Raw genomic sequence first — 15297 nt, forward strand, 5'->3', positions numbered from 1 at the left:
TTTCACGTCTCTACAGACCTCCTCACAGCCGGAATCAACATGCAGTGTGTATGATGTCTTGGTGTTTAAGCCCCAGCCGGGTAAGCCCTAATCCCCTCCTCTCCCCTCCTCTCCTCTCCTCTCCTTCTCTCTCTCTCTCTCCTTCCCTTCTCCCTCTCTCCTCTCCTTCTCTCTCTCTCTCTGACTTTTCTACTGAAAATTGAAATGTGGACAGGTTAGTGACTGAGGGCAGTCTCAGATTAAGTAAATAGCCTAGAAAAAGGCCCTGAGATTACCAAGGAACAGAACACCCCCTCGGGGGGGCCCACAGTGAGTGGGAGAGTGATGTCTGTGTATGTGGGGAGAGGGGTGCTGTAGGGGTTGAAGCCACAGGATGGAGTATGGACGTGATTTTCCTGGCATTGGGCAACTTGAAAGGTTAAGGAGATGGGATTGAGATGACTTAATTCAAACTTGAAATCCTAAGTTTTCCTCACCTAGAAAGTTCTGGCCAGGCTCTCTGTAATTGTGAGGGTTTGTTGCCTTACTGCAGAACCCTCAGGGAAGCCTTAGAAGCAGAGAGTGTCCTGACCCCACCTCTCATGGCCAATCCTTTAGTCATTTCAGAGTGACTCCTCTAAGCAGTAACCAGAGGTCTGGCCAATGCTGTCCATTATGAGATCATGAGGGCAAGACCAGGATATTGGCTTGCCTGCGTCAAGCTTTTCTCCACCTGCTCTTTTCTTATTCTCCACTCTTCCCATTGGACCTATTCTGTTCTTTTCCTCCTCCTCTTTTCTCCTCTATTTCTAGACCCCTCTTAAGCTCCCCTTTCTCCATTCTGCTCTACCTCTCCCTCTTCTTCCTCTTCCTCCACTTCCCTCTCCTTCCTCCATCTGCCCCTCCTCCATCTTTAATTTCTCCACCCCCTCTTTCATTCCTGCTCCCTACTCCACTTCTCCCAAAGGTGTTGGCACCAATATTACTTCCCTAAATTCTGAAAATAAGACCTCCTGTCTTCACTATTCCTAGGAGCTCTTCCTCTGTCACTAGTCCCTAACCTTTTATATATCAAACAAATATCAACAATAGCTCCCTGGATTATGTGTGGATGAACTGAAGTGTGGACAGGCTTTGGAAGCCAAATGTGGGCTCCTGCCTTTCCCCAGACCTCTCACACCTCAAATGGAACCCAACCTTCTCAGCTTCAAAATTAGCAGGGAGATAAGACTCTTGTCTAGTGCCAGGCAGATGGGCTTGGGGAAGGGTCTCTCTAGCATTTTCCAATTATCCTATATGACTTTGCTTGAAATTAGTTTTTATAAATATGTGTTGATTGACTCTGTCTTGCCTTAGCAAAGTCATTCAACATTTGAACTAACATCTTCCCCCACTGACAGAGAATATGTGGCAGTCCCTTGAATTTTGGATTATTCAGTGATTCTGAATTATTGCTAAATTGTAAAACATAAACGAGCAAAGACATTATTGGATATGAACTACAGCATTAATTTTGGTCATAACACAATGAGAGTCATTTAAATGATAGCTAAAAATATAGAATATAGGATAACCCTAAATTTTATATCTTACAAGCATATATAATAATCATCTTTACCACTTTTAGTCCAATATCATGTGCATACCCCTCTTCTAACTCTGTAAATATAGCTATGGATAAAGAAATAATTTGTTACAGGGTAGCCCAGAGTGGACTGGGCAGCCTGTCTGTGGGGCCTCACCCACACGCTCAAAATTCAGTTTCACTGCAGGTACACACAAAAGGGTCAATAACGGGTTTATTTACAAAAGGGGAAAAGAATAGGAAACAACCCAGGGAAAGAGAGCGGGATACAAAGTAACTGGCATACCTTACCAGCTCTGCTGACTGAAAACACTGAGTCATGCGGTCCGGAGTGCCATTTCCCCCAGCAAGAGAGAGCGGGAGGTGCAACTGGGCCCTATTTATCCCCCAATGTCCCAGAATTCCTGCTAGCTCTGCCCTTGGGTCCTCGCAGTTCTCTCCCTGGTACTGCTGGGAGTTGTAGTTTCCAATCACTGGAGGAGGGGGTAGAGTCCAGAAAGCTGGAGTAGGGGATAGAGTCCACAAGACTCTGCAGAGTTCCTTTAGGACATCCTTCCCCTTAACCGTTATGTAGGAATAGATACAAGTAGCTGGTAAAAGAACAGTAAGATTACACATCAAAAGATTAGATGTTCTCATTATCATAGAGAGCATCTATAGAGAAGAATTGAGTGATTACATCTTTCATATTTTTGTATGTCTATTTTGTATATCTGTATTCTAACACACATTTCATTCATTTAGAATACGTAGAAAAAAATGTAACCAGAAGCCATTAAGCGTTTGTTCAACCTTAATGATTTGTTTACACAGCAGCTGGTCCTCATTCTCCCAGGGCAGGGGAGGGAGCGGGAGGGAGCGGTGGGCCTAACCAAACTCACTCAAGTCAGAGGAATACATTGCCCTACTGGCCTAACTCCCTTGCTCAGTCATCTAAAGTGGTCCTTACTGAAAAGCAGAACTTTGTTTTTTTGGAGTCTAAATGTGGCACATCCCCACAAGAGATATCCATCTGCACCTCCCTCTCCTAATAACAAAGTATCAGAAACTTAGAACATTGCTTCAGCTAAGTGCCATGAAGTTCTACATTCAAAACTTAGCATGCTTCTCACATCACTGAAATGTCATCCCATTTTGTGAAACTGAACTTCAGCAACCCTCCTATAGCCCACCTAAGCAATTTCTCTTGGCTGTGCTTTCTCAGTGGCCTTGGCCTTGGTTCTGGATTGTTCCTTGGTCCATCTGTTCTCTTTTCCACCTTGCATCATGCAGTTCCATGATGTGCTGTCTATACTTTGTCCCATGTCTTTACACAGCCCAGAGCCTAACCAGGCATGTCATCCATGTCATTTTCTTTAAGATTTATTTATTTATGCTTACAGAACTGGGGTACAGGCCAGAGGTGTGGGTGTGGTGGGTGAGATGATCCACCAGAGATAGAGTGAGGAACAGAACAGGCAGATCTACTGAAATACGCTGCTGAGGGGAGCAGCGGGGAGGGTCAGGAGAGGTCTGCCTCGCCATGTGTTTCAGCCCCCCGGGCGGGAGATCAAACTCATGCTGCAGCAGCTTGGGAGAGCTTCATAATGTGGTTCTTTAACTCATTGTGCCACCAGGGAGAGCCCTCATCCATGTCATTTTTAATGGAAAATATGCACGACCACAGGAAGAGCATTAGATGTTTTCTAGGGCTCACTTTTATTCCCCATAAAAACAACTAACTGAAGACCCTTTAGCTAGTCTGTCTCCACCCAAATTCAACCGTTATTACTATTTAGATGTTCCTTGTTAGGATCTTCCTTCCAAGTGGAGTGACACCCCCTGATTGGAATGAAGGTTTCTTGGGCTTTGAATCTGGAGATGTGGCACCAAGAATGTCTGGCCTCAGATATTTGGAATTTACTAGGGCCCTAAAGCCCTCTACCAGACTACCTGCCAGAATGGAAGAATTAATTTGACAAGCAATGAATGGTCACAGGCCTTTCTGGAGCGTAAGTGGTAATGTGCTATAGAACACAGGGGTGATAAAGTGACAGGATCAATATGACCGCTGATTGGTTGGTGACTTATTGTGAACACTTCAACATTGTGTATCTTTATACTATGTACGTCACTAAGGATATGAAAATGCTTATCATTTACTCCAGCCAAGAAATCAGCAGTCCAATGTGAAACATAGATTCATGGCTTAATCTACACCAGGTGTCTCTGTTAAGTCCCTCTAACATGAGAAAAGTTAGTACATTTTTGAAGACCTGGGAAATTCACAACTAGAGTTGGATCAAATATTAACACAACCAAGTGCTGAGCTTTCCATCTTTTGGTGCAGTGCTTTCGGCTACCATTAGAGGTCAGTGTAGTCAATCCCCTGAGAGGCTGCTCCATTTGGTCAATATTTGGAAGTCTAGAATTTCTAATTTTTCATGAAAAATGTTTCTGTAGTTTTAGTCTACTCACCTATAGAACTAGGATGGTATTGGTAACTTGAGATATAATGGTATCTTAAAAATGGCATTTACATGCCATGATTGCTTCTAACAAAATATAATCTGGAATCTAGTAACTATTAAGATGCTAGATTTTCATTAAAAGACACATTCTTGACCCTCCCCCCCAACAGAGCTCTAAGTGGAATATCTGATACTGGGGCAGGAAATCTTCTCCAGAAATATTGTTTGGGACAGGAAATCAGCCTGGCCATAACATTGTTAATACAGCGCTGATCTGAAGCAAGGGTGTGAGGGATACATTAAATACCTCGTGGACCACCTGTCATATAGTCTACTCTACAGCCATGAAAAGAATTTTAAAAAGTAGTAATAAATGATTAACATGGGAAGATGTCATGCCATATTTTTGAGTGAGAAACCAGTTTAATGAAAATTCCTTAGAAAATGATCTCATTGTGTATATAGATAAATATCTTTCTGATGTGAATTTTTAGAGTCTAGAGCATAACAGTATTATATTAGGGGAGTGAGGCTGTGATGGATTTCTAAGGTTGCTTTTGCTTTATTTCTTTAGCGCGCGTGTGTGTGTATTCAGGAGAGTGACATTTATCTGATACCTAAAAGGAATATATATATATATATATATATATATCTGTGTGTGTGTGTATGTGTGTGCATATACATATAAAAGAGAAGTGTCACTTTTATGATGACTTCCCTGTTATCTCCAGGAGGTGCTGACTGTTCTTTTTTTTATTTCCATAGACAATAAGCCTTGTCTGTGCTGTGTCTTCACTTGTGTGACATTCTTGCTTGTCTCTAATTTTGTCTCCTCCACTGGAGTTGGTAGAGTGCAAGGAACTTAAGGGTAGGGAATAAGCCCTGACTATGACTGTGACCCCCACACCTGGTGCAGTTGATGCCAACAAAGGTTGATTTTTCTAGGGTGTCCACTTATTGGAGAAATGGAAGGCAGGGGGTATGGAAATTCAGTCACCCACACCAGGTCTGGAGTGTGAGCTGACCTTGAGCTTGGTGGGGTGGGGAGGCGTGACTTCTCCTCAAGTCCCCCTTTGTGGAGTCATTCAGGGGCAGTCACATGACTCCAGGTGAGCCTGGCTCTGGCTCTAGGCACTGATGGGTCAGGAGCAGAGGTGCTAGGTTTAGTGGGCAAGGCAGTGTCGACAGCAAGGTAGGGCATTGCTCCTATTGGCTCTCACCTCTGGGCTCCTTATCTTTGAACTAGCAACCTCGTCTCAGCAGCCGCTAGCTTCCAGCAAGCCACTTTCTGAGTTTTCCAGGTATGACTTAAAACTTTAAGTGCCTGTTGGGGTGCTGGGGGCCCAAGAGTGGGGTAAAACCTTGCATGTCAGTATAGCTACGCGAAAGGGCAAGGGGCAACAGATATACAAAGTAGGTCTATGGCACATTAACCAACAGCCCCATTTTAAGGACTTGTCAAAGACAATAAAGTGTAAAAGTATTCGTCTACAGATATCTATGTACAATCTTCCTAAGCATCTACTAATAGGGATTGACCAAATAAATCCAGCTCTAGTATCTTATTGAAATGTTCCTAAGATGATGGCTGTCAATATGGAGTGCAGCTAGCAAAAATTCTAGAAGATTCTTAACCGTGCACTCTCATACTGTGCATGGTTTTGATTCAGTAGAATGAAAAGTTTAGGAATATGCATTTTCAATATATATCTCAACTGACTGAAGATGGGGATCCATCTTCAAGAAGCACTAAATGGCTGTGCATTGAATGTCACAATAGGACAGAGAAAACAGACAGAAATGGTCTGTAAGAGTACAGGTTTAAATGTTTATTTGTGGTGGTCGTTATGGAGAATTTTAACAACTAATTCATTTACATTTCTATCTGTGCTTCTACATTTTGAACATACTTGGGTGATATGTACAAAAAGGAAATGGTAAAATCTTAACCAAAAGTCATTTATTTCCTTCTCTGGTGGGCATTTATAGCAGCCCAGGGAGAGCTGGGAAGAACTGTTGGAGGGGGAAGGGCAACAGGAGATGTGGCAGCTGGTGGTGGTGGAGGGGAGGGTTGGGGCCCTCTGCTCCTCAGTTCTTACTAGCAGTGACCAGGAGACACACCCCAGGGCTGGCCTTTCAAAACCCTCTTCCCCGTCTCCCAAGTCAGACATGAAACTCCTGTTACTCTTCAGTTTTAGAGGTGACCCTTTTCCCTGGGTCACAAAAATTCAAGTGGATAATTTTTTCAATGTTTTATTTATATTTTTGTAAATTATAAAATTTACAAAATACATTTACAAAATAACCCATACTTGCTAAATATTATTCATAGAACATAGTACCATACCTGATTCAATGTAGCACTACATATTTAGCTATCATAATTTTTGGCTACTAGTCAGCCAATTGAGTCACACAGCATGAAGAAACACAGATCTTCCCAGTGCTCTGATCGCTGGACAGGTAGAGACCTACCAATAGACCTGAAAGAGTGTGGACTTGGGGAACCAAAGCCAAAGGGAATTTAGTTCTGTTTTGTCTGAGTGACAAGGAAATGGAAATGAACTTAACCTTTCCTATCTGGTTTCCCTCTGAACTAGAGGCACTAACCGTGACTGGAAAGGGTTTTCATCAGAATGAAATGAGCTGTTGTGATGCTCAAGGCACCCCTCATCCTGAGCGGGACTTAGGGGTCCACTTCTCATCTGCCAGGTTGAGCTGTGCCCCGCCACCCAAGGTTGTGCTGTGTCCCCCACAGAGACACGTTTGCATGGGCTTCAATGTTAAATGTCACTGTCACACTCCCCTCACCCATGCTGGAGGCCAGGTCCTCACCCTCATCTTCCCCTGCCTCCTCCTGTTTATCCAGCCTGGGGAGTTTCCACAGTTAGGGCTCTGTTCTCTTTTACTTACTGAACAGGGAAAGAAAAGGAACTACCTCCGTCTAGGTTTCTCTTGGAGCCTCTTACTGCATGGTATAAAGAATTCAGGGAACAATGTGACTTTCTGATTTTCCCTGAGAAACAGCCTGCTAGGAAAATTGGCCATCAGTCTGGCAGCATGCTGGACAGCAGAACAAGTCTGTAAAGCTGGAGGGTGAATCTAGCATGCACCCTGGATCCAGAAGGCCCTGACACTTTCTTTGGTGGATTTGAGCACCTGAGCTAAGACCATTGGCACACGGAGCATGGACGGTGGAAAGCGCAGTTGTGCATAAGGGTGCCACTGGATAATGTGGTAGTTTCTCTTCATATCAGAATTATCAGAATAACTGTGCTTGGAAAAGGAGGGAGTGATGATCTGTGTTCTTGTGGGATCCCCAGGCATTTAGAAAAAAGATTTATTGGGGCTTTTATTGGGGCTCTCCCTGGTGGCACAACAGGTTAAAGCACCACACTACGAAGCTCTCCAAAGTCACTGCAGCAAGAGTTTGATCCCCAGCCAGGGAGTTCCCCCACATGGTATGGCAGACCTCTCCTGATCCACCTCTGCTCCCCTCAGCAGTGTATTTTGTCCATCTGCCTGTTCTCTTCCCTATTCTGTCTCTGGTGAATCCTCTCACCCACCATACCTCTGACCTGTACCCCAGTTCTGTAAGCATAACTAAATAACTCTTAAAGAAAGATTTACAGAACTAGAGTATAGAACTAGGTCAGTGGTGTAGGGGTGAGGGAAAGGATTCACCAGAGACAGAGTGGGGAGCAGAACAGGCAGATTGATGAAGTACACTGCTGAGGGGAGCAACAGGCACGTCAGGAGAGGTCTGCTGCGCCATGTCAGTCACCTCCAGGGCCAGTGACTGAAGTCATGCTGAAGTGGTTGCGGCCAGTTTCCCAATGCTGCACCACCAGGGGCCCTCTCCAGGCATTTTGTGTACTATTGTACACCAACCTGACAAAGTCAGAGTAACTGGAACTCACAGCAGCCAGAAAGACATCAAGGAGGATTAGGAAATTACCCTGGATGGAGTTGAACAAAAACATGACATGGGCCAAAGTTAAGGCAATTCTATAGATCCCAGGGAGAGAATTTGGAAGGTCATGAGGAAGATTTTATCAATGATAGAAAGTTGGACAAAAACCATTAAGCATGGCTACTTGACATTGAAATCACCAATATTGCAACAGTCTAAAACTGTCCTAGGAAAGCAGAGGCTTCTCTTCCTTCATCTCCTGCCCTCCTCCACCCCTAGTTTCTCTCGCATATTCCTCCTCTCCCTTCTCCCTCTTCCCTTTCTTTCTTCCCTCTTTTCCTTCTCCTCCATGTCTTCAGTTAATATTATTGCTATATCTATTTATGCATACAGAACTGGGGTCAGGCCAGAGGTGCAGAAGCAGTGAGAGGATTCACCAGATGCTGAGTGGGGTGCAGAGCAGGCAGATCAATGAAGTACACTGCCGAGGGGAGCAACAGGCGAGACAGGAGAGGTCTTCCATGCCATGTGGATCACCTCTGGGGCCGGGGAGCAGACTTGCTCTGAAGTGCCCTTAGCTAGCTTGCAGTGATGCGTCCTAACCCATTGAGCCACCAGGGAGGGCCCTACTATCAGCAGTTAAAGGGGCCTTTCCAAACTGATAAATTGGTACCAAAATTAACCCCACTACTCCATCTCTATGCTTTGTAAACAGCTCACAGGTTGATAATCCCTAGAGCCTTGATGAATATTTCTGTTTTCCTTGGACATTAATGTAAACTATTAATGTAAAACATAATGTAAAACATTAGTCATTCTGTACTTCGATATAAGGAGAAAACTGCTGTGACCCTTCTTTTGTCGTGTTGTTCCAACCCCTTTTCTTCCCTTCTTTCCAGTGGGTGGGTAGTGTGGGGTTTGTCCCAATGTTAATTAAGCCACTTTCAGGGGCATAATTTCAGACCATGAGCCACTCCGACGAGGTGATCACTTTAGAATTTCCCCCAAAAGCTGACCATGGTAATCTGTGGCCCATGTGGCCCAAGTGGCTATTTTCATATTTTGTCTTCAGTGTCAATATGTGACAATTCATTGGGCAGTTAATTAACTGACACAAGTGAAAAAGTTATTGCTACAACCCCTACCAATAGAGGAAGAAAAAGAACTCCTCCTGTGCTCTTACTAACCACCAGGCACGATGCTAAGTCTTTACAGGTACTGTCTCGGTCATTACTACATGCGTTTTCACTGTAAAATGGACAAGACTGAGGCACAGAGAAGCTCCATAACTTATCCAGTGTCACATAGTACCTAGAGACTGACTTTAGGATTTGAATCAATTAGATTTCAAAATCTTTTAACTTTAATCAATGTGTCCTATGTTGCTTGAGAGGCTTAAGATGAGGAGAATGAAGTCTCTGAGTGTCTCATGACTTGTCCAAAGTCACTGGGGAGATCTTCTAAAGTTTCTTCTGTCCTGTAACAGATCACATTAAAAGCAAACAACTCCCTTGGCCCTCCCTGGTGGCGCAGTGGGTTAAAGCACAGCACTAAGAAGCTTAAGCCACTTCCGCATGAGTTCAATTCCCACCTGTCCCAGAGGTGAGCTCATGGCTCGGCAGACCTCTCCTGACCCGCCCATTGCTCCCCTTAGCAGTATACTTCGACAGTCTGCCTATTCTGCTCCCCACTCTGTCTCTGGTGGCTCTCCCGCCCTCCACATCTCTGGCTTGTACCCCAGTTCTATGTGAATAAATAAATAAATCTTAAAAAAAAAAAAGCAAACAACTCCCTCTTGCTCTCCATGCTGTTGTGTACCTGCCCCCGCCCCCCTGCCCCCCCACCAGATGACATACAAGAAGAATAATGGCTCTTCTGTGTCATCCCATCTTGCCCTCTGTGAAGACAGCAGAAAGGATTTGCTCCATACAAGGGGAGAGCAGGATTGAAAACTAGCACGTGGGACATTTCTGCCTATCCATCCCCTGTGTGAATTTGTTGTCTATTCTCTTGAGAAATTCTTCAGACACCAGAATATGTGTCACTAGAAAGACAAATAAAAGGAAACACACATATCTATATCAAGAAAACAAAAGCTCCTAGATGATTATTGTTGCACTCCAAAAATGATAAGTTTAAGTTTTAAACTATGTTAGCTTTGATCCAATCTCTTATTTAGGTGGCTCTAAGCTTACACATGCTTCACAGGATGACAGTCTTTGGATGAGCATATAGACAACACTTAATATGCCCAGAACTTTCTCTCCCCAAAATATCCATGACCCTACTTCTCAGATTTTGTTTCAAGGCTTTTGAATCAAAGGAGTGTAATAAAGTATGTGGAAGCATGGGTTCCAAGTTCTCTGAGACACACTCCCCACAAAGTGTGTGGGAAAGAGTATTGGTTCAGCTCTCAGAAGAAGATCTGAATTCAAATCCAGTTCTGCCATTTCACCTCCCCAGCTCTCATTTCCTAATGAGTGGAATGTGAAAGCTGAACTCTCTTACTTGTAAAGTCTCCTCAAAATCAAGCATTCCAGGAACAGAACAATCACAGGAAATAGGGTGAAACTGATGTTTCCATGTGAGAGAATAATGGATCAGACAGATTCTTGTGATCTTTCCAAAGTTAGACTTAGACTATCCCAAAACAAACATATCCAATCCTCTCAAAGTCAGCTCCCTACACTTGATCTTAGACTGGTAGGTAAGACCATTAATTGCCAAATTCTCCCAACTGTCCTGAAAAAAAAATCTGTGCTTTGCTTTCAAAACACAGCTGATCATAAACTTTATCCCCCTCCCTCACCTGTTTTGCATTTTTCCTATTGCAGGTTGGCGACTGGCTTTGAGGTGGAGTTTAGCACACCAGGATTTGTTATTAAGAAGCAACTTTGGGATCAACACCTGGGGTTAGGAGAGGGAGAGCACAGATGAGCACAGAGGGAGAAGCTGAGCAGTGACTGCCCTGGATATCGTTCTTGGCAAGTGAATTGGGCAGCCCTGGAGGCAGAATAACCCTTCAGAGTTGATCTGAGTTGGGCTAAAATGACCAGTCCTTTATACTCCCAGGTTGGCTGGTCATGGCATATGGGCACTGGCGAAGGGGGTGGTCTTGGGTGAAGTTATTCTCTGAGCCATGGACAAGTGAGTGTCTGCCCACAACTATCCCAGCAGCTGGAGTCATGAGGCCTTCCTTAACTGAAAAGCACTTTGGAGTCTACCACATCCCCTCACATTTATCCCTGCCTTCCATTTCCAGAAAGACCACCCTAGTGCAGGCTCTTATTTTAGTCTTTCTTATCTAATGGGATCCAGTTTTCCTGGCCAAATCCTAAATCTCTTCTGCTATCACATCAAATCACTGTTCAAAAAAGTCTTTGTGGCTATCCATTATCCCATGGATTTAAATAGCTAAATTGTAGCTAAATGCCAAGATCTTTTATAGTTTGATTCCAACTAATATTTCCAGTATTTTCTTTCATTTCATACATTAACCTTTTTCTTCCTCACAATATAAAGTTTCTGTTCTCTAAGTCCACTATCCTTAACTTCTGACATCTTTCTACAACCTCTCATTCTAATCCATTCTAGTCCACTATATAAATCCCACTCTTCAAGGTGGTGCCATAAAACCATTTTCTTTTGATGACCATAAGACAACATAGTCTGGTCTTCATGAGAAAATCTCAATTCTTATTTTCAGCAACATTTGTTCTATGTCCCTAATGTAATGCCATATAATCTAGGTTATTAATTCTCATGTATGTCCTTAAGTTAGAGTTCCCTAGAAGCAGACCTGCAGACAAGGATTGGGGAAGGTGGTTTACTTGGGGTGATCCCAGTGAACAGGGGGCAGGGAGTGAAGAGAACAAGGCAGATTGGGGAGAAAACTCTACAATGTGTATGAGTGAGCAAGTTGCTTCTTGGGACCTGGCACTCAGATCCACTCAGAAACCTCTGAGGAAACTGCAGACCCATCTCACAGTTGTCTCCTGCAGAACGGGAAACAGAGATATTGGTCCAATGACTCCCATCTGCCATGAACATTATGAACCCTCATGTTCTTGAGAGAACTCAACTGTGAAGTTGCATATGCAAAGAGCAAGTCAAGGTTGCCCTTCACAATGCAACTTGTATTTGGAAGCTGTCAGTGGGATTGGAGTTGTGACTGGCAGAGCAGATGGCTGGAGGGTCCAGGCAGGGCAATAACCATGCCCAGTGAATTCCTTTTCTCTGTGCTACTCGTAGCACTTGGTTCTATACATATTGGACACTGAACCTGGTATTAGATGTCTGGGAACAAACACTCCTTCATTTCCCCTTAGATATACAGAACAATCTGTGAACAGATGTGTGTGGGGTGTGTGTGTATGTGTATGTGTGTGTGTGGGTAGGTGGGTGGGTGGAGGGGTGTGGGTTGCATCCCACATAACTAGATTATCAGTTGATTGTTCTACAATTCAATTCAATTATGATACTAACCAGAGTTACTGTAGACCCTACAATTTCAGGGCTCAACTTCATAAGACTGGCCCCCACTGCAATTCAGATTTCAATCACCCATTCTGATTGTTACCTGTGTTTCTGGCCAATCCACCAAGTGGCTAGGTCAGGTGTCTTCCAGGGGTAATAACTCCACGATCACTTTGAAAAGTGAGGTTTAAGGAGTGACTTGTCCAATGTCACATATCTAAGAACTGAGGTAGCTGAATTTGCTAGGAGGTCTTTGTGGTTAAGACTTATCTTTCAAAAACCATGCTGAATCCTTGCAGGTTGGACAGAAACAGGTATTTAGATTTAAGTTCTACTTTATATGAAGAAAAGGAAAAATTTTCTTCTTTGTCCTTAGATAACATAATATCTCTCTTAATAACTTACTAGCTATGTTAAAACCAAGACACACAAGTTCCAGATGACAAAGAGTTGGTCACACTAAGTTTAATGTAAGGTAGTTACCATTAAAAAAGAATAAGAACATGAGTGAGAATGAGGAGTAGAAATCAATCCATGTCCTGGACATTCAGCCTCAAAATAAAGCTGATGGAAGAACTGTTGCACTTGGACAAGGTAACACGGGGGTAACATGAGTCCCCACTTCCTCTCCATATGCCATATTTTGGCATTTGGGGCCTCAAATGTAACACATGAGAAGTCCTTTAAATTTTCAAACTTCCTGGTTATATGATATTGATTAGGTTTTTTTTATATTTTTATGTCCTGTAATTTCATTTTCAGGCTCATAAACTATATAGCACCAAACCTAGGCTGTTTCAAATATAATGAGACTTCAAAATCTGAAAAATGCTTCTGGTTTTCTTCAGCATCATTTTACAATAGCTATACCATCCTATAATTTAAAATGTTATAGGGTGGTCTTTTGGGGTGAGTTTTTCAGCTGCTATATGGAGTATACATTTCAAATGGGAGTTCGTGATTCCCATGCTATAACTCACTAAACTGTTAGGACATGTGATTCTGGTTTTAGTTTATAAAGATTATTTGCAGTAAGTTCAGTTCATTTTTTAACAGCTGGACTACATTTTATTCGAAAGGCATTGGCATCGGATGTTTCATCTGACTTTCCCTATCAAGTAGAATCACACTTAGAGGAGTGTTTGTGTGTGTTGGGGTGGGGGGTGGGGTTCTAAGATAAGAGAAATAGAACTTCTGAGCTCAATTTCTTCCTCAGTTAATAGGCTGTGAATTTGCCAACCTGGAACAATTCCATATGGAGCCATTCTGGGGAGGAATCAGCAGACCCCTTTATGAAGGGAGCTGGGCTAGAAGAAGATATTGCCCAAGAAGGAGGGAAGTTTATATTCCTACTGCACTGTTATTTATTGTTACCTCATATATCCACATTCGCCAAAGCTTATCCTCTAGTTTCTCCCAGTGTGGCCTCCTGAAGCCCCAGTTGTCAGTCAGGACCCTTCAGAACCAGTCCTGAGCCTCGAGTGTGTGGTTACGTAGTTCACTGTGTGAACAGAGATAATCTGCGTCTCGCTGAGAGGGCAAGAGGGCATTGGGGTCCTGACCTAGAAAGCTCAGACACTGAACAGAGAATGAGAACAGAGTTCTGTATTTTACACTTTAAGAAAGACTTTGCCTTTAGGGTTTCCATGAATAAAGGAGACACTGACCTGGAAGGCACCAGAAGCTGCCTGCTCCCTGGCACATGAGACGTTGGGGCTTTGGCCTAATGACATATGAGCTGTTGACAGTTCTGCCAATGTCTGAATTAAAGTTTATGTACTGACTCAGGGGGCGAAGAGAGAATTTTAGAGTCAGGATGTGAAAGTTCTTTTTCTTTCCACCTTGGAGGTCATTACAGGAGAGCCCTGTTCCTGGCTACCCAGCCAGCCCTTCAGAAAGCTGGGCCAACATGAGCAGTGCTATTTATTGCTACTTGAAGTGAGCTTCCTGTGGAAGCCTTCTCTGTTTTCATCATGATGGTGTTAAATCAATTAGCAAACAGAACACAAGTCATGCCTATTACTCATACTGAGAAAGTAGCAGAAGTCTTCACTGACTCATCGTCTCCTAAACTCTTCACCCAACACATATATCAGGTCCACAGTTGCTATCATCTCTGACTCTGTCTCCATGCTGGCCTTTCTATCACGCATTCTATGATCACTGGCATGTTTGTCCTAGCATTATCTGCAGGCTGGGTATTGACATACTCCTTCATATGCATCCTGCAGGTATCATCATCAAGCCCCCGTATCTGCCTCTGTTCAAGTTTACAGCCTTTCAAACTTGACTGAACTTCAGGGTTACCTGGGGAGTTTAAAAATAGGGACCCTCAGCTCCATTCCTGTGATTCAGTATAATCATTCTCCTGTGCAGTTCGGACACAAATGTTTTAAAAGTGCTTCCAGTGTTTGCAATGTACAGCCAGGATTGATATTCACACAGCCCAAATTTGAGTTGGCATATCCTTCACCTACCAAGCCTTTAGTTTCTCATCCATGTCACTTCCTCCAAGAAACTTTTCAGGTCCACCAAACCAAGTTCATTTCAAGTTTTAGCCTCTCAATACAATCCTTTCCTTTATCCCCCTACTTACAATATGCAATAAATATTCACAAATGTTATTTCTTGTTCAACCTCTATCTCCATATTGGACCCATATGTTAGAGACTTTGCCCTCCTTGTTAGGTGCTGAGTGCCCTGAATGAGAGGGTGATCCCATGTGAACCAACTAAAAAATAACAGCAAAAAGATGCAGAGCCGGCCTGAGTATCACAAGCTTCAGAGTCACTCTGTGAACTTGCAAAGGCACATCTTTCTAAATAGCCAACAGATGATGATGATGGGCCATGGGACTATGTTTAGTACTTTGTGAAAGTGGAGTAGGGGCTAGA

Source organism: Condylura cristata, unplaced genomic scaffold (assembly GCF_000260355.1).
Source record: "Condylura cristata isolate star-nosed mole 26May11 unplaced genomic scaffold, ConCri1.0 scaffold00022, whole genome shotgun sequence".
Classification (NCBI taxonomy): Eukaryota; Metazoa; Chordata; class Mammalia; order Eulipotyphla; family Talpidae; genus Condylura; species Condylura cristata.